Source organism: Phascolarctos cinereus, unplaced genomic scaffold (genome assembly GCF_003287225.1).
Source record: "Phascolarctos cinereus isolate Bilbo 61053 unplaced genomic scaffold, phaCin_HiC Scaffold_1;HRSCAF=81, whole genome shotgun sequence".
Taxonomy (NCBI): domain Eukaryota; kingdom Metazoa; phylum Chordata; class Mammalia; order Diprotodontia; family Phascolarctidae; genus Phascolarctos; species Phascolarctos cinereus.
In genome coordinates, this window is record NW_027555514.1 from 203417585 (window position 1) to 203435897 (window position 18313).

Below are 18313 nucleotides of genomic sequence, written 5' to 3' on the forward strand. Positions count from 1 at the left end.
CTTCAGGGGTTTGTATAGCTGTTTTCAGAGATACTTGTAGGGACCTGTAAATTTTCAGTTCTACCAAGGTGGTATGATAAGGGGCGAGGTGTTTACTCCTTTCCTGGCCTGTGACCACAAGTATTTCTTTCTGTTCTGTAACTGTGAGGAAGGGTTCCTTTCCACAGCCACTCCAAGTTCCACCACGCCAGTGTTCCTCCTAACCCCAGCACCGCTGCCTGGAACTGTGACCCAGAACCACACACGGGCAAAGCAAGAGATTCCTGCCTCAGCACTGGCAAAGAGATCCCTGCAGTCCCTCTCTGATCAGCCACTGGATTCCCCCTTAGTCTGTGGGTCAGAAGCTTGGGAAGCAGCTGCCCCCCCCCCCCCCGGGCCACACTGTTGGGGAATGGAGCTGAAACCCCACCTTCCTGTCACAGCACAGACAGAAACAGACTTTTCCCACTGACCTTCTAAGTTGTCTTTGGCATTCGTGGATTGAGGAGTCTGGAAACCTCCACAGCTGTCCATGATTCAGTCCTCTGAGGCCAGCTCCAGGTTCGCTGCGGCCTGCGTGCCCACACTGCGTGCTCCCAGCCCGGTGCGATACACCTTTCTGATCAATCACCCAGGTTGTCTTGGGCTGGAAATTTGTTTCACTCTGTCTTTTTGTGGGTTCTGCTGCTTCAGAATTTGTTTGGAGCCATTTTTTATGAGTATTTGGAGGGGTTTGGAGGACAGCTCAAGCAAGTCAGTGCTTTCACTCCCACCATCTTGGCTCCACCCCCTCCATGTTTTATTTTCAAAACAGAACAGAACACAACAAAACACAAACAAACAAACAAACCAAAGGAATGAACCAATTGTCTTTAGCATTTTCAGTGGGAAGGTCTTTTCCAGGAACCTTGAGCTGTGGGAATTGGAATGACATCAGAAGGCTGTTCATTATAGGGAGACAAAATGCTCCATTAGACTTTGAGCTGCTACTTCCATTTTTTTAATGGCAAAGGAAACAGACTCCTCAACCAGCACTGACTTTTGTCGAGATTCTAGTCAAGTCCCGCAAAAGTCCTATTTTCTGCTTCCTTTTAAGTAGACATTTTCGACACGTAATTTTTTAACTTCCTAGAAAGAAGAGAACAAAAAATAAAGCTCTAATTTTCATAGAATTACATACATTTCTGGCATCATTAAATTCAAAATATTAAATTAGGATCACCAAAACTTCTAGTTTTTTAAACTACTTGTTAGTACAACTAAAGTTAAAAGCTATGATACCTAATAAAGTTATGATACCTAAATAAATTAGACAGGAGGCATATTTGTTGTACAGTATGGCAATAATAATAATAATAATAATGAAACTTAACATATTTTTAAATGCCTTGAAGTGAGTGAATTTTTTTAGTCTATGTCAGTTCAATAACAGAATTCTGATCAATTTTAAACACTTATGAAAATCAGTGTATTAATCATTTCAACATTCAAACATACCTCAGTGAGGCGAGCATTGTCTTTCTTCAGTTTCACCAGGTACTGAATCTTCTGCTTTGGATCTGTGTGACCTACTAGTTTTCCATTTTCTTCCACAAGAAACTCCACTTGCTTTCTTAGTATGCTAGTCTCCTGCAGTGAAAGCAGCAAACATGAGAAGTGATTTTTGTCCTGTTATTTCTGCTTCTAGAGTACCCCGAGTCTCATTTCACTGGCAGAAGACAGCAGAGCACATACACCTGATGCACAAAATAAGGGTAAGGTCCTCTCTAATCATGAGGCTTGATTTATTACAAGTGCTGCAGCAATTTCTAAGCATAGAAAAATGAACATAATAAACAGAGACTTTTGCACAGATTAGTTCTACGAATACAAGTGGTCCAGACAACACCGAAGCAAACAAACTCAAACCTGTAAGATTCTGTTCTTTTCTTCATAGAGTTCTTCCAGCTTGGATCTCAACTGCTCCTTCTCCCAGAAGGCTTTTGATTCCAGAGCTCTTGTTCACTCCACTTCTTCTATCATTTTAAGCCAGTCTATCTCTTTCCCTGTAAGGGCATCTTTGACTTCTTTCAATCTAAAGAGACAAATGTGATTTTATGGGTAGGTGTGATGTTAGAAACATTAAACGGTCTTCACATGTGTGAGTTCCTCTCGAAGGTCTAAACCTCGAAGAGGTTTATATTGAGCCAATCACAAGGAATGTACGTGGAAAATCCTTGCTTACTTCAGGCATCTGGGATCTCATTGGTAACTCCTCTATATATAACTTAATAAAATATATTCATGAACTGTCATGGCTGAAAAAAATATCATTATGATCGTTCAAAGATCTGCTGATGACCTGGATACATGCAGCTGGACTGGTCCTTAATCAGAGTTAATGACTAGGCCTAGGCCTGACTGAGCTTTTAAGGCTTGGAAGAAGTGAGAGTTTACAATATTCTACTGGAATATTCTCCAGTAATCCACTATCACCTCCATGTGCACTGTAAGCACCTCATAAATGCTCACTCCATCAGTCCACACCAAGATAAGTAGGCTTTATTAGTACAAGTTCCTTTTTTTAATAGCAAAAATCACCCCTAACCTGTAAAACATAAAATGTTTAGTGGCCACATTAACTTGTTTACCTGATCTTTGAGTTTATCCCTTGCTGGACACAAGAGGATTTCTAATTGGCAACAGAAATCCCATGTGGTGTCAGTCTAGTCAGAAACAACACAGAGAAGCAAAACCCCACCATCTCCACTGTTACAAGTGGTGCAATACTGTCAATGCCCTGAACAAAAAAAAAGGGCCAATTTCTATGAGGCAGACAATATTCAAAATGAGACCTGGGGCAGGAGAAAGCTGGTCCATGGTTCTTTTAGGCTCTGCTGCTCACAGTAATTCTGTAAGCCATATAAAACACAGAGCTAGACTTTCTCATTGGATGCATAGGATTTTTCGTTCTGTCAGGTTAAATAATAAATAGCTCTGCTGGCATTTAAGAAAGGTGTAGACCAGCAGACAGTTATTCTATACATTTTGTGCTAATATGTTCTAAATCACAGGATTTCAAGCCTTAGACATCCTCTAGTCCAGGTTAGGAAATGAAGGCCCAAAGAAGTAAATCACTTAATGCCAAGTAGGAGTGAGTGCATTCTAGTCTACAAAAGGACATTCTAGGGGCACTTGCTGAAGAAGTTCAGGCTTCCTCCCTCCCCCAAATTTATCTTACCCATAGCAGCCAGAGAAGTCTTAGTACTGAATGCTGGCCAGGATACACAAAAACTGGAATTCTGTGAAACTATAATTGAAGATAATGAGAATTCACACACCACCGAGGCCATGGGTGCTCTAGAGAAGGGGTGTCACACTCAAACAGAAATGGGAGTCACCAGATCATACATACGGATCCCTTTGGGCTGTATATTGAATTAGAAAACCACATATAAACATTATCTATGTTTAAATGTAGTCTTTTACTTGGTTAAATATTCCCCAATTACATTTTCATCAGGTTCTGGTGTGCTGCATGTCTGACACCTCTGGTCTACAGGAAACCTTTCCAATAGTAACCTAATTTATAATGTAATTTGAAGGCACAGGAACAGGTGAGGGGGCAGGAGTGAAAAGGAGGTTAAGACACAAGGGCTACAGAAAGGCATTTGATAGCTGACGAAAAGTATTCCTTTAGAATCAAAAAATCATCTTTATTACCAACATTGATAAGTCAACTTTAGCAACAGTTTGACTTCAATTTTTCTGAATACAAAAAGCAAGTGAATGAAGATACAATACTTCCTCAAGCTTTTAAAACACTGATCAACAATTTTTCTGTTTTTGACTAATTGGATATTGAATTTGTAGTCTTTCTGACTAGTAAAAACAGGAAACCCCCCCCCCCACACACACACATTGGTATATACTGCTGTGGTATTATTGTACAAGAATATTACATAAAATATATATGTAACATAAATATGTAACTACACATGTATAATTATGCAATAATCCTCTTTAGTCATTTAGGAAGTTATTTTATGTTATAAAATCTGAGATTTTATTACACAAAAAAGTTGCAGTAGTGCCAAACGTTATTAACCTAACAAATGCTTCCTCCTTTATGATTGGAGAATGAAAATAAGCCTGGAGAATGAAAATAAGCCAAGATTTAGAAGAATTAAAATTTAAAAACATGAAATAATATTTAACTTACTCTGCTTTCATTTTCAGCATTTCTTCTACTGCTTTATCCTGTAGAAGACCAAAATGGAAACATTACTTTGGTTAAGTTTCTAAAGATTTGTTTAAAATAAATTTTTTTGAAAAAGACAGTCTAACTTGTCCCCAATAGTGAAAATGAAACCAACAGTCTTTGCGCTGTTACATGCTATCATATACTGAGGGCATACTAAAATTAACAATGCTATTTACCTACAGGAAGATGAAAAATAGCAAGTAATTTAATGATCATTTCCTTATTCTATTTGCTCCCTTCTCTTTCTGATCATGCCCTGGTTGCAACTTGTCTCCCCCATGAGAACAGGGGCTCCTGAAGGAAGGAGCTGGTTTTGCTTTTCTTTGTAGTCTTAGTGCTTAGCACAGGACCTTGCATGTATTAAATGCTTAAAAAATATTCAATTCTTGAATGATTCCAAAAGAAATAGTAAATTTTCACTTCAAAAACTTGGAACTCACAGAATGTAGAGTTGAAAGAGCTCTCTGTGGCTATCTAGTCCAACCTATACTTCAAAAAGAATCTCATGCAACATGTCCAACAACCCTCTTTTATTGTTGTGATCATTGTGAATGTTAGTGGCTTGTTTATAATCAAGACAACACCCAAATTTTAAATGGCCTGAAATTACTACTATATCATATCTAAAAAGTAGTACCAAGAAAAAGAAGATATTTTAATCATAACCATAAAATTATAGATAAGGAAAGGGAAATGGCTTCAAGCCCACTAGTCCACCTCTTGGACATATTATGAGTTGTGCCAATAATACTTTCCCAACAAAAGGCCATCCAGGGCAGCTAGGTGGTGCAATGGAATAGAGCACCGGCACTGGATTCAGGAGGACCCGAGTTCAAATCCAGCCTCAGACACATAACACTTACTAGCTGTGTGACCCTGGGCAAGTCACTTAACCCCATTGCCTAGCCAAAACAAACCAAACCAAACAAACAAACAAAAAACAACCCCAAAAGCCATCCATCCAGCCTCGTCTGAAGGTCTTCAGGGGTTATCCCTTTGCTGTCCATGAGGTAGGCCATTTCATCTGGGGGCACCTCTAAGTAGGTTGAGACAGGTCTGCCCCTGTAAGCTTTGCTCTTCTACACTGTACCCTCTAGGACAAGAATCAGCTCCTTTACATGACATCATTCAAATCTTTGAAGACTGCTAACTGTGCTCCACCTCTCTCTCCTTGTGCTTCTCTTCTCCAGGCTGAATATCTGTAGTTCCTTCAGCTGATCCTTGCATGATGGCATGGCTTCAAGTCCATATCCTAGCTGTCTTCCTCTGGATGCCCTCTACTTTATATTTGTCCCTTATGAAATGTGGGTTCCACAAGCAGACATAACATCCCCAGTGAGGTCACAGCAGAGTAGAATATGGCAAGATAATGCCCTACTTCATTCTGGATCTTACTGTCTATTACTGAAGTAATTTTATGTATCTATATTACTGCTGTTTAAGACTGGATTGGGTTTTATTCTACATCATGCTGTTAGGATTGTACTATATAACATACTATTAGGATCCACTATGCTTCTTCCACAAGAAGTCATTTCCAGCTCTCTCTGCTATTGTCCCATATTTCTGCAGTTAATATTAGAGACCAGGTGTGGGTGGAATGAAAATGGAGTTCATCAAAGGCTTTTTTTTAAGAGTTAGCATTTGGTAATTTAATATGCAGGAAGAATAACTTTCTAACACTAAGTGAAAACACCAAAAATGTTTACCTAAATGAGAAAGGAGATTTTGGATTTTTTTTTCCCTCTGTCTTAAAAAGACCAGGAATATACCTTAGCGAGTCTTTCTTCAGCAATTGCCTTTTCTTGTTCTTTTTTTAGCTGATGAATATCTGGATATTCTTGATCACTATATAAAGAAAACAACAAAAAATACTGAAAAAAATTTACAAAGTATAATTTTATATACTTCCCAAAATCAAAATTGCATGGCAGTCAATCATTAAGACCATCATTAACAATTTTATGGGTGGTGGGATTGGGGGTGGGGGAGAGAGAAAATCTTGACCCATGGTTGGTGTGGGGATTCTCTGGTATTCAAAATTCCTCATAAAGGCAGATGAACAACTCATCTGTGACTTGTAGTCTAACCAAGTTGCCAGCACACTGAGAGGTTAAGTGATTGGTCTATGGTCATACAACATGTATACAAAGGGGAAGAACTGGAATTCATGTGTTCCTGACTCCAAAGCCAGCTCCTCTACTTAATACATTATACTGTCACATATTAATAACTAAATTTAAAACTCATACTAACAGTAAATATGTTTCAATAATTTCCAAGTACCACCAAGAAAGCACTCACTAAAATAATTTTGGAAACTGCTAAACCTTATCAACTACTGCTCATAGGCAAGAGAATTAAAGTTTCCTGTAAAAAAAAAAACCTTCATTCTTTAAATAAGCACAGGCAGCAAGCAAGTAGACTAGAGGTTTTATATGCTTTTTCTTACCTGCCTTTCTTTTGCTTAACATCATCAAGTTGGCTTTGCAGGCTTTGATTGGTCTCTGTTAATTGCTGAAGTTCTAAGCGTGTGTTTTCTAATTCACATAACTGCTCCTAGAGATATATAAACACACCTTTCAGGCGAAGCCAAGATGGCACGTTAGGTGTAGCTACCCAGGAGAACTCTCCCAACAGTGACCGTCAAATAACTTTAAAATAATGCCTCAAATCAAATTTTGGAGTGGCAGAGCCAACAAAAAGTTGGGATGAAATATTTTCATGGCCTGAGAAAACTTAAGAGGTAGGCAGGCAAGAGAAGTCTGTAACACCTGGATGGAGGTCTGTCCAGAGCTTACACATGCGACTGAAGCAGCAGTAGCTTCAGAAGCTCGCAGCCCAGAGACAGTAAAGGGTTGGAGGACTGATCAGAAAGAGATTACAAGGGATCCTTTGCTGGCACTGGGCACAACTGACATTAATCGGTAACTATTGCCCATATGCAGTTCTAGGCTGCAGTTCCAGGGCAGAGGAGAGCTGATGGTCAGTTACAAAGGAGCAGTGGTTCTGCTTACAATGCCAAAGCTAAGAGAAGCACCAGCATGTGCAGCTGCAGGAGACTAGGGACCCTTCCTTGGTAAAGGTCACAGCAAGAGCAGTGACCATACCTCTCCCAGGATCACACCATTTTGGAAGCACCAAAAACTTGCAGAACCCCAGCACAAACTCTGAAAACAGCAGCACGAAAAATCCTGACACTTAGGACAATGTCTCCTATCCCTCAACAAGCAGCAGGGCCCAACTTTATAAAGTTCCGAATCAGGAAATAGGCTGGAAAATGATCAAGTAATTTAGAAAGAATTTGACCATAAAAAGTTACTATGGTGGCAGGGAAGACCAAGACAGAAACTTAGAAGAAGGTAACAGTGTGAAAACAGCTACCAAAAAACCTCAAAGAAAACTGCTAATTGGCCCAAGCCCAACAAGAATTCCTGGAAGAGTTAAAGAACAGGCTAAGAGTGATAGAGGAAAAGTTGGGAAAAAGAATGAGGGATGCAAGAAACTTAAGAGAATTAATGGCTTGGTAAAAGAGGCACAGAAAGATACCAAAGAAAATACCTTAAAAAACAAAACTTAACCTAATGGCAAAAGAGGCATAAAAATTCAACAAAGAAAACAACTCTTTAAAAAGCAGAATAGGTCAAACAGAAAAGGAGGTACAAAAATTCACTGAAGAAAACAATTCCTTAAAAATTAGAATTGTGCAAGTGGAAACTAATGACTCTATGAGACATCAAGAAAAAATAAAACAGTCAAAAGAATGAAAAATTAGAAGAAAACATGAAATATCTCATCGGAAAAACAAGTGACATGGAAAATAAATCAAGGAGAGATAATTTAAAAATTACTGGACTACTGGAAAGCTGTGACCAAAGAAAGAGCCTGGACATTATATTTTGAGAAATTATCAAGGAAAACTACCACAATATCTTTTGAGGGTAGAATAGAAATTGAAGGAATCCACTAATCGCTTCCTGGAAGAGAACCCAAAATGAAAATTCCCAGGAATACTATAGCCAAATTCCAGAGCTCCCTAGTCAAAGAGAAAATGCTTCAAAAGCAGCCTGAAAGGAACAATTCAAACGTTATGCAGCCACAGTCAGGATCACATTAGATTTAGCAGAGGGTTGAGAATATATTCTGGGAGAAGGGCAGCTAGGTAGCACAGTGGATAGAGCACCAACCCTGAAGTCAGGAGGACCCGAGTTCAAACCCAGCCTCAGACCAAACACTTGACACTTACTAGCTGTGTGACCCTGGGCAAGTCACTTAACCCCAATTGCCTAAAACAAACAAATAAATAAATAAATGAACAAACAAACACATAAATAAGAATATATTCTGGGAGGTAAAAGTGCTAAGATTAGAACCAAGAATAACTTATCAGCAAAACTAAATATAATCCTTCAGAGGAAAAAAAATAAATACTTAACGAAACAGAGGACTTCGAAGCATTCCTGGTGAAAAGACCAGAGCCGAGGAGGAAATCTGACATTCAAATAGAAGACTCAAGAGAAGCATAAAAATGTAAACATGAAAGAGTAATCATAAGAGGGTCAATAAAGTTAAACTGTTTACCTTCTTACATGGGAAGATAATAAATGTAACTCCTAAGAATTTTATCATTATTAGGGCAATTAAAGGGAGTTTACATAGAGGGCATGGGTGTGAGCTGATTATGTTGGAATGATTGTCAATAAAAATGAGATGGTGAGAAAGAGGGATATACTGGGAGAAGGGGGAAGGGAGAGGCAGAATGGGGAAAATCTTCTCACAGAAAAGAGGCATGCAAAGAAGAACTTTTACAATGGAGGGAAGAATGGGAGAGTGGTGGTAGTGGTGGCAGGCAATGCACAAACCTCACTTTTATTATAATTGGTTCAAAGAGGGAAAACACTACACACATGTGCAAGCATGTGCACACACATGCATGCATGTGGACACATGCGCACGTGCACAGGATTGTGTATAGAAATGTAACTTGTTCAACAGGAAAAAAGGAAGGGAAGGGGATAAGAGAAAGGAGTGAGGGACGATAAAAGTGAGGCTGGATTAAGGGAGGCAGTGGTTAGAAGCAAAAGAGTGTCGAGGAGGGACAGGATAAAGAGAAAGAAAGAAGACAAAACAAAGGATTTGTTTGGGATAGAGGGAATGAGACAGATGGAAATACACAGCAATCAAACCTGTAAATATGAATGGGATGAGCTCACTCATCAAACAGAAACTAATAGCATAATGGATCAGAAACCAGAATCCAACAATGAAGTTTACAAGAGACACACCTGAAACACAAAGATACATAGAGAGCTAAAATAAAGGGCTGGAGCAGAAGCTAATAAGCTTCAGCTGAAGTGAAAAAAAAAAAAGGCAGGGGTAGCAATCATAATCTCAGACAAAGCAAAAGCAAAAACAGCCCTAATTAAAATAATCAGGGAAACTACATTTTGTTAAAAGGTACCATAGACAGTTTAGTAATATTAAAAATTTTTACAGCAAGTTTCTCTGATAAAGACCTCATTTCTCAGATATATACTGAGTATACAACTGTGTTAAATTCATAAAAATAAGAGCCATGTCCCAATTGATAAATGATCAGAGGATATGAACAGGTAGTTTTTGGAAGAAGAAATCAAAACTATCTATATGCTCTAAGTCACTACTGATTAAAGGCAAAGTAAAAAAACTTTGAGGCACCACCTCACACCTATTAGAAATGACAAATGCTGGAGGGGATGAGGGAAAACAGGTACACTAATGAAGTGGAGTAGGGAACTGGGTCAACTATTCTGGAGAACAATTTGGAACCATGCCCAAAGGGCCTGAATACCCTTTTGACCCAGCAATACCATGACTATCTGTATCCCAAAGAGATTACCGAAAAAGGAAAAGGACCTATGTATATACAAAAATATTTATAGCAGCTCTTTTTTGGTGGCAAAAAATTGGAAATCAAGAGGAGGGGAATCAATTGGGGAATGGCTGAATAAGTTGTAGCATATGATTGTGATGGAGTACTATTCTGCTTCATAAGAAATGAAGAGGGAGGTGGCTATAGAAAAATGTGGTAAGACCTGTATGAACTGATGCAAAAAGTGAAGTGAGAAGAACCAGGAGATCATGGTGCACAATAACAGCAACGTGGCAATGGTGATCAACTGTGAAAGACTTGGCTACTCTGATCAGTACAATGATCCAAGACAATTCCAAAGGTCTCAGAGAGAATAATGCCATCCACCTCCACAGAGAAAAATGATGAACTCCGAGTGCAAACTGAGGTACACTTTTATCACTTTAAAAATTTTGCTTGCTTTTTTTTTGGAAATATGTTTTGCATGATTTCAGTGTGTAACTGGTATCATATTGCTGTCTTCTCAGTGGATGGGGAGGGTGTGGGAGGGAGGGAGAGAGCCTGGAACACAAAATTCAAGAAGAAAAAAATATTAAAAATAAATGGTAATAAAAAGAACCATGCCTTTCAGCACAGATTTTTACTTCTGTTTACAGGAACATCTGATAAATTAATTAATAATCCATTCCTGAGAGCCAAATATGTAATTTTGAACATCATGGGAAAATATAAAATAAGCGTTAGACCCATTCCCCATTCTAGCTAGTTGAAACAACTTGAGAACAAAGCAACATTGAACAGGTGCATAAAGAATTACCTTCCCTTTTTTCTTCAGGCCTTACTTGTTATTTCACTGGGACAGAGAACTTCAACAAGGAAACTCTCTTTAGCAAGGCATATTGGCAACTGCTTTGCAATTTATAGTTCTAAAAAACTGCCGGGGGTACTGACAGGTTACGTTTCAGAGGTGGGACTCCAAGGCTGCCCTTTGTCCACATGCCCTGCTGCCTCTCACAGACAATTCATCGTGACCCAAGGCAGGGTCTCATTTAACTGCTCTCACTCATCTGCTTCGATTGTAAGCTCCTTAAGGGCAGGGATTTTGTTGTTTCTTATCTTTTTATTCCCTAGAGTTAGCACAGTATCTTGCTCACAGGAGGCACTTAACGAATGTTCGTGGAACCGAAAAAAATAACAAAAAGCATTATGGTATTCTACATTTTCTCAAACCTATCATCTTCACCCCACTGTCAATTCTTTTTTGGCTAGGCAATGGGGTTAGGTGACTTGCCCGGGGTCACATAGCTAGTAAGTGTCGAGTGTCTGAGGCCACATTTGAACTCAGGTCCTCCTGACTCCAGGGCTGGTGCTGTATCCACTGTGCCACCTAGCTGTCCCTTCCCAGCCTCAATTCTTAAGGGGCACCCAAAAATGACACATTTTATAACACAGACCATTAATACCATGAACCACTAGTCTCGATGTATTTTCATTTCTTATGAATATTTCATTATCAATAGCCCAATAACCTTTTTTACTTTTAATTTTGACAAGCAGAATGCTACTGGACTGCTACAGGAAGCCAAGGAATCCTCTGCACACCCAGCAAACATATATAACTTGGGCATTTATCACTGCTCAATCATCCTCTAAAATTTTTATTCCAAACCTTTTAAGATCATCTCTCTTACTAGATGATCTTGCCTATTTTATCAAAAGAAGCATCTAGCGCAAGCTCCCCCAACTCCCCTCTTCGCTATCTTAAAACTTTAGGCCTGTTCCCATTCTTGCCTCTTTCTCTCTCACTCCAGGGAATGAGTGGGTCTCTTCCTTGCCAAAGCTCAAATCCTTGCTCCGACTGCCTCCCTTTGGCATCTTATTCAAACAACCACAACCAGGCCCCAACCACATCTTTAGTCTCTTCTAGTCCCTTGCCTACAGGGATGCTCAGGTCTCCAATATTCTAAAAACAAACCTTTTCTCTTAATCCAGTTAGCCCCTGGAGCTGGTATCCAGACTTTCCTAATTCACTACCAACTCAACTTCTTGCAATCTGGCTTTTGCCTCCATTGTTCTATGGAAACTGCTCTCTGCAGAGTCACTGGGTACCTCCACATTTCCCAATCACAAGGCCCTTTCTGAGTTCTCATCTTCATAGTAGTTGATACAATCAGCACCCCATTCTTGACACAGGAAAAGCATCATCACCTTCTTGGGGTGATACTCAAACCCTCACAGGGTTGTAAATATGAAGCACTATAGAAAATCAAATTGCTCTTCTGCCCTCCATGAATGGCCCACGTGCTGTTTAACAGGAAAGGACAAGTTCCTTCATTCTAAGGATTTCAATGTTTTTGACATCTCTTTCTTCATTCAATTTTGTTACAAGATGCTGTAAGGAGATGGTGGAAGCTCTTCTGTCTTGTATTTCTTGTTCTTGTGTTTCTAGGAGCTTTGCCAGATTTGTCTGAAAACTAGATGGAGTTGTAGGACTCTGCAAGATATAGTAGACTTTTAATTCTTCGTTTTAGTGATTTTAACAAAAATTTAATTTTAACTACATTAGCACCACGTATCTGAAAATGCTTATTGGTTATTGTCTTCCACTCAAAAATCTAGAGTTTGTTCTATCAGCCAAAAGGTACACACAGAAAGAATACCTCCATTACTAATGATATATGTTATTTCAAAGTTTGTGAAACATTTTATAAACATTATTTCATTTTAGCCTCATATCAACCCTGCAAGCAATTTCTACAGGTATTACTACTCTCACTTTACAGATGAAGAAACTAAAGGTGAAGGAGGTTAAGTGACTTTCCCACTAGCACATAGCCGACTGTCAGGAAGCAGGATTTCATACCGAGGTTGTCTCTGAATCCAGCCAGCACTTTTCTGTACTGTCTCTTAATTGTATTTAGACACTTTAAAAAGATATTTTCTAGCTATAATTTTTTTTTTTTGGCTAGGCAATGGGGTTAAGTAACTTGCCCAGGGTCACAAAGCTTCTGAGTGCTATGCGTCTGAAGCCATATTTGAATGCAGGTCTTCCTGAATCCAGGGCCAGTGAGCCTTCTAGCTGCCCCCTCGCTATAATTTTCAAATGGGCACTTTGATATGTCTGAAGCTGGTATCTCTGCTTGGAAACAGACCTGTTGTTCTAAAAGTACCTGTGGAAACACAGAAGCAGAATCCATCATACATTCTAGGTATCTCATTTTCAAACTATATGCATTCTTCTGTTGTTCCAGTTCTTCAACTTTCTGGCTTAGCTATGAAAACAAAATAAAATGTTAACTTTGAAAATAATACAGGATTCATGTCCACAAAGAAAATGCAAGCTTTTCAGAGGATGTGAAAATTCTTCTGGTTTGAACATTTCACAATTTGAAATAGAACAAAATATCAAATACCCACATTTTCCCTCAAAAGTCCAAAATCCTACTAGAGTTGCTGCTCCTACCACATGGCTTATTCCAATCACAATGTTAACTGAAATAATGTTTTTTCCCCCCTTAACCTTGTTACCATCCACTAAACCTTTTATCTACTCATTGAGATATGTGATGCATTTCTAATAACCTATTTTTAGTGAGAACAAATTTGTCTTTATATTAGAAGACAGCTATGTTCCCAAAGATTCAAAATTCAACATTCTCCAATTTCATTTAATAATTTTCTGCAAATTATCTAAAAGGCTAGCATGTCCCTGAGGCTTATGTGGATGAGCCAAATTTAAATGATTAGTTCATTTCGAATTCTTATAGTGATAGCCTCAATCTAAGTCTACCTGCTCCTGAAGTTCTTGGATGAAAGCTTCTTTCTTGGCAAGCTCTTTCTGGGCAGACTTAAGCAACACAGAATGCTGCTTAGAGGCTTCTGTTAATTTGTCTAGCTGGTCAGTGGCTAGAACCAGATCTTCACACAACTTGTCTCTCTCTGTTAGAATACGATAGTCCCCAACCCCAAAGAAAAAATGCAATGTTATTTATGAAAACATGATGAGGATTCAATAATCATTACTTTATATATTCAATTCAAAAAGCTAAAATTAAATGTCACCCTAAACTTTTCTTTAATTTTTAATTGCTGTCTTTCATTTTAAAACCATTTTATTTCTTAATACATCCCTCCCCACTTCCGTTGTCGGAGTGCTACCCCATGTAACAGAGAATAAAAAAGAAAGAGGAAAAACTAAACAATACATAGATTGAATCTGGTAGTATATACAATGTCCCATACCCATAGCCCTGCATCTGTGTTTTCTCATCTCTTCCTCATAGACAAGACTGGTTAATATAATTACACAGCATTCAGTTTCTTTTAAAAAAATATTAATTATCAACTTTAAAAAAAGTTTTAAAGCCACAGTCACAAAACCAAAACTAAGCTAATGGAGAAGAGAAGGAATGCCTAATTCTTGCAGGTTAATGTCTAGAGAAGCAATGGCAGGACAAGGAGCACCTAGGGTGGGCCAAGTGATGTCACCAGCTGTACCTCTGCTTTCTCATTTTTTAAAGCTCTCCTTTAAAAAAATGTGATCAAGGGCTCTGACAGGAGCTTGAACTCCAAAATGACTGGGCGGCACTTAATTTGGGGCTTTTCTCCTTCTGTGAGGATGCATGAACCCACCTAGTGAGGCCAAATTGCCTTCCAAAATGGCAATCTGCTCTGGAACCCAGGGTCAAAAGAGCCAAGTTTCATAGGTCTGAGGTAGTACAGAAGGAATGTTTGCTTAAAATCCAGTACAACTCTCTCCTACCTAAAATCAAGGAACATTTTCATTTTCTTGGCATTACTTAAGGCACTTCAGACAGTCAATATGTATGGAGTGAATGCTTACTACATGCACGGCACTGTGCTAAGAGTTGAGGTAACAAAGTCAGACAAAAACAAGGTCCCCATTTTCAAGAGCGCACTCTCAAGTGACTCATTTCGAGTGTATCCTCAGCTGTAGAGCGTAGAGTTTAGAATTAAGGTATCATCTATCCTAGCCTCTCCGTTTACTCATGGAGAAACTGAGGTCTGAAGAGAAGTTACTTGTTCAAGGTCATACAGTTAACAAGAAGTATAACCAGGGCTAGACCTCAGTTGCTCTGATTGAATGCAATGCTCTTTTTTATTAGGCTATCTCTTTTATATGTTATTTGAGTTTAAAAAGAAAACAAACAACAAAAATCCCAGAAATAAAAAAAATCAGAAGAAAAAGGATATGACAGAATAGAATGCAATTATCAGCTATGCCGGAGATAAGGACCTGAAGATGACCTCAAGGCAACTCAGAAACTAGTATGGATTCCAGGATGCCTAAAGGAAGAATGCTGCTTTTTTATTCGTATGAAAAAATCAATACTACTCTTAAAAAAAATTTCCGTATTAGTCATGTTGCAAAAACAAACAACCCCTCCCCACTAAATCAACTAGAAAAAGAAAGAGAGAGAGTGAAAAAAGAATGGGTCCTTTTGGAATCATCTCAGATCATTGCCTTGATCAGAGTGGCTAAGTCTTCCACAGTTGATTATCATTATGCTACTGCTGTTATTATGTACAATGTTCTAGTGGCTCAGCTCACTTCACTTTGCATCAGATCACGAGTCTTTCCAGGTTTTCTGAAACCACCCCCCTTGTCATTTCTTATGGAACAATAGCATTCCACCATAACCATATACCACAGCTTGTTCAGCTATTCCTCAATTGATGGGCATCCTCTTGGTTTCCAATTCTTTGCCACCACAAAAGAGTTGCTATAAATGTTTTTGTACATATGTCACTTTGTACATATTTCTACACATGTCACCTCTTCTTTGTCAACCCTACTCCACAAACCAAAATACCCCCTCTGCCCCAAGTCACCAAACCTTATTTGATCCTAGTGCCACCTCTTCCAACTCTCCAAGCGCTCAGTCTCCATTTGCCTTGCATTATCAACATCTGCCTTCCTGTAAGTCTGACACAACAGTCCCGACTCCTTGGCCAAATTCCTTGAGTGATTTAAACATACTCTCTTTCCTTACTGCCTCCTTAAAACTACTTGCCCTCTGGCTTCTGACCTCACCATGACACTGAAATTTACCTAATCCCAATCATGGCCTCTTTCTAGTCAAATCTAAGTCTTAGGTGATATAGGTCATGGAGTGCTCGAGGCACAAAGACCTGGTTCAAACCTGGCCTCAGACACTCACTTGATGTGCAACCCTGAACAAGGCACATCCTCTCTCAGCCTCAGTTTCCTCATCTGTAAAAGGGGGATAATGACAGCATCACCCTCAGAGAGTCGTTATGAGATTAAATGACAGAAAGCACTTTGCAAATCTTAAAAGCTTTGATCACTCCCTCCATGAAATTATTCCCTGCTGGGCCTATGACTGTCATGGCTCTGTCACTTCTAGCTCTTCCTAGACTCTTCTCCCCTTAAAGGTTTTGGCTTTCTCTATCCATCACCTTTATCAAACATTTCCCCAAATCTAATCTCCAGCCTAACCTCTTGTCCTAACTTCCAATTCATGTCTTCTGCTGCCTATGGCACATATTCATTCAGACAACCTATTAAAAGACAATTAAACAACAAAAGCTAAATTATTTATTTTCCTCTTCCAATCCATTTTCCTTCTTATTTCTCCATTTCTACTTATCCAGTCATAAAAACTTGAGAACTTAAAAGTCCTCTTTGAGACTTCTTTTTTGTTTATCCTCCAAACTCAGTCTAGAGCTGAGGTTCCCAAGCTTATTTGGCCTACTGGCCCTTTAAAAAAATGACTCAGCACCCCCCTGGAAATCTTACAAACTAGGAAAGAGGTCTCAGATTAAGTGTACAATTGCACCCGAGGCTACTACTGCTCCCCTAGAGCAGTTCATGGGTGGGGGTGGAGGGGCCCACTTTGGGAACCACTGGTCTAGAGCCACACAATTAAACGTGCAAGAAGAGACTGGGTCTTCTGACTCTGAGGCCACATCTTTGCTCACTAGGACATCTTGCTTCTCTTGTTTGAGATTATAAATTAACCATAAGATATTCAATTCCCATGCAATCAAACACAACATATAAAAATTTACCTCCTTATCACCAGACAATTTTCTCAAATTAAGGGCTTGTTTCAGTTCCATAATCTGTTCTTCTTGTTTCTTTAGATCTGCCTTGCAGTCATCTTTTTCAGTCAAGGTAGAGTTATATTTGCACTGAAGAACAAAATGTTATCAGAAAAGCTATTTATTTGAACACAAGGCAAATTAAAATGTTATTTTAGCATGTAATAAAACCCCAGCCTGATGACATTAGATCACCATATATCTAGAAAACAGAGAAAACTTTACAATTCACAGACACGTGGTGAGAGAATGGGACATTCCGTACTGAAGGCAAGTAGGCAATGTGATACAAATCATCACAGGTACGAAGAGACCCCAGAAGAGTCAACAGAGGGGGAAATAGGAGGCCAATGCAGGTGTAAACTTTTCCTGAAATCAGATTACAAATGAGGCTTTTACTGTACTTAAATGCCAACACCTACATACTGTTATCTTGTCTATTTTATCTTATATACCATTTACATACCCTGCAACAGGGCCGTTTCTCATTTTTACCATATGATGGCTATGGCTACAGCTTTCTCCTAGCTTACTTGTTTGAGACACATAATATGGCAATCCAAATCTTAATTACAGATCTTTGTGAAGTTTAATTGTTAACCATGGATAAAAAGTTTTGGTTAAGAAACAGGTAAGAAATGCAGAGGATGAGAAGACTGCTGGGGACAGAGGCTATAAGAATGAATGATGTTATAGAACTATCAAAGAAATATAAGGGAAATAATGGAAAATAATAAGTGGTAATTTTCTATGCACAGAATCATAGTGAAAAAATCCAATTCAACTTTACATAATGATAATGTCTTGTTAGCAATAGAACTTACTGTTATGTCCTCTAGTTCTCTTGTTAACATATCTATATTTCCATTTTTCTTGACTAACAGATGCTTTCAGGTCCTGGATCTGACTCATGAGATCAGTTACAGCTTCCTAAAAAGCATAGAAAAATATCATTTTATGAAAATGAATTAATCATTACTTGTTAATGGTAATGACCAGGAACTCCTAGTCTGGTTTGCTTGTCCATTTTCATTTAAAAGGAGACAACTCTAATCTATACCTCACTTATGCTCCACACTATTGTGCCCTGCTGTGTACCAAGGGATCTGTAAAGTTTCATAGAAGTTCCTTAGATGTGAGAGACTGTACAGACC

The 18313-nt window shown here is 38.8% G+C and overlaps 1 long non-coding RNA gene across 1 annotated transcript; it reads right to left on the minus strand.

The window, feature by feature from the left end:
• Window positions 1–375: 375 nt before the first annotated feature.
• Window positions 376–18085, minus strand: LOC110203305 (uncharacterized). The gene is made up of 11 exons (XR_013487393.1): window positions 17984–18085; window positions 17127–17249; window positions 13244–14012; window positions 12049–12567; window positions 6675–6781; window positions 5995–6070; window positions 4181–4218; window positions 3200–3268; window positions 1888–2053; window positions 1477–1608; window positions 376–1107 (listed from the first exon to the last, which is right to left on the minus strand). It is a non-coding gene; the product is annotated as an uncharacterized LOC110203305 (long non-coding RNA).
• Between the last annotated feature and the right edge of the window lie 228 nt (window positions 18086–18313).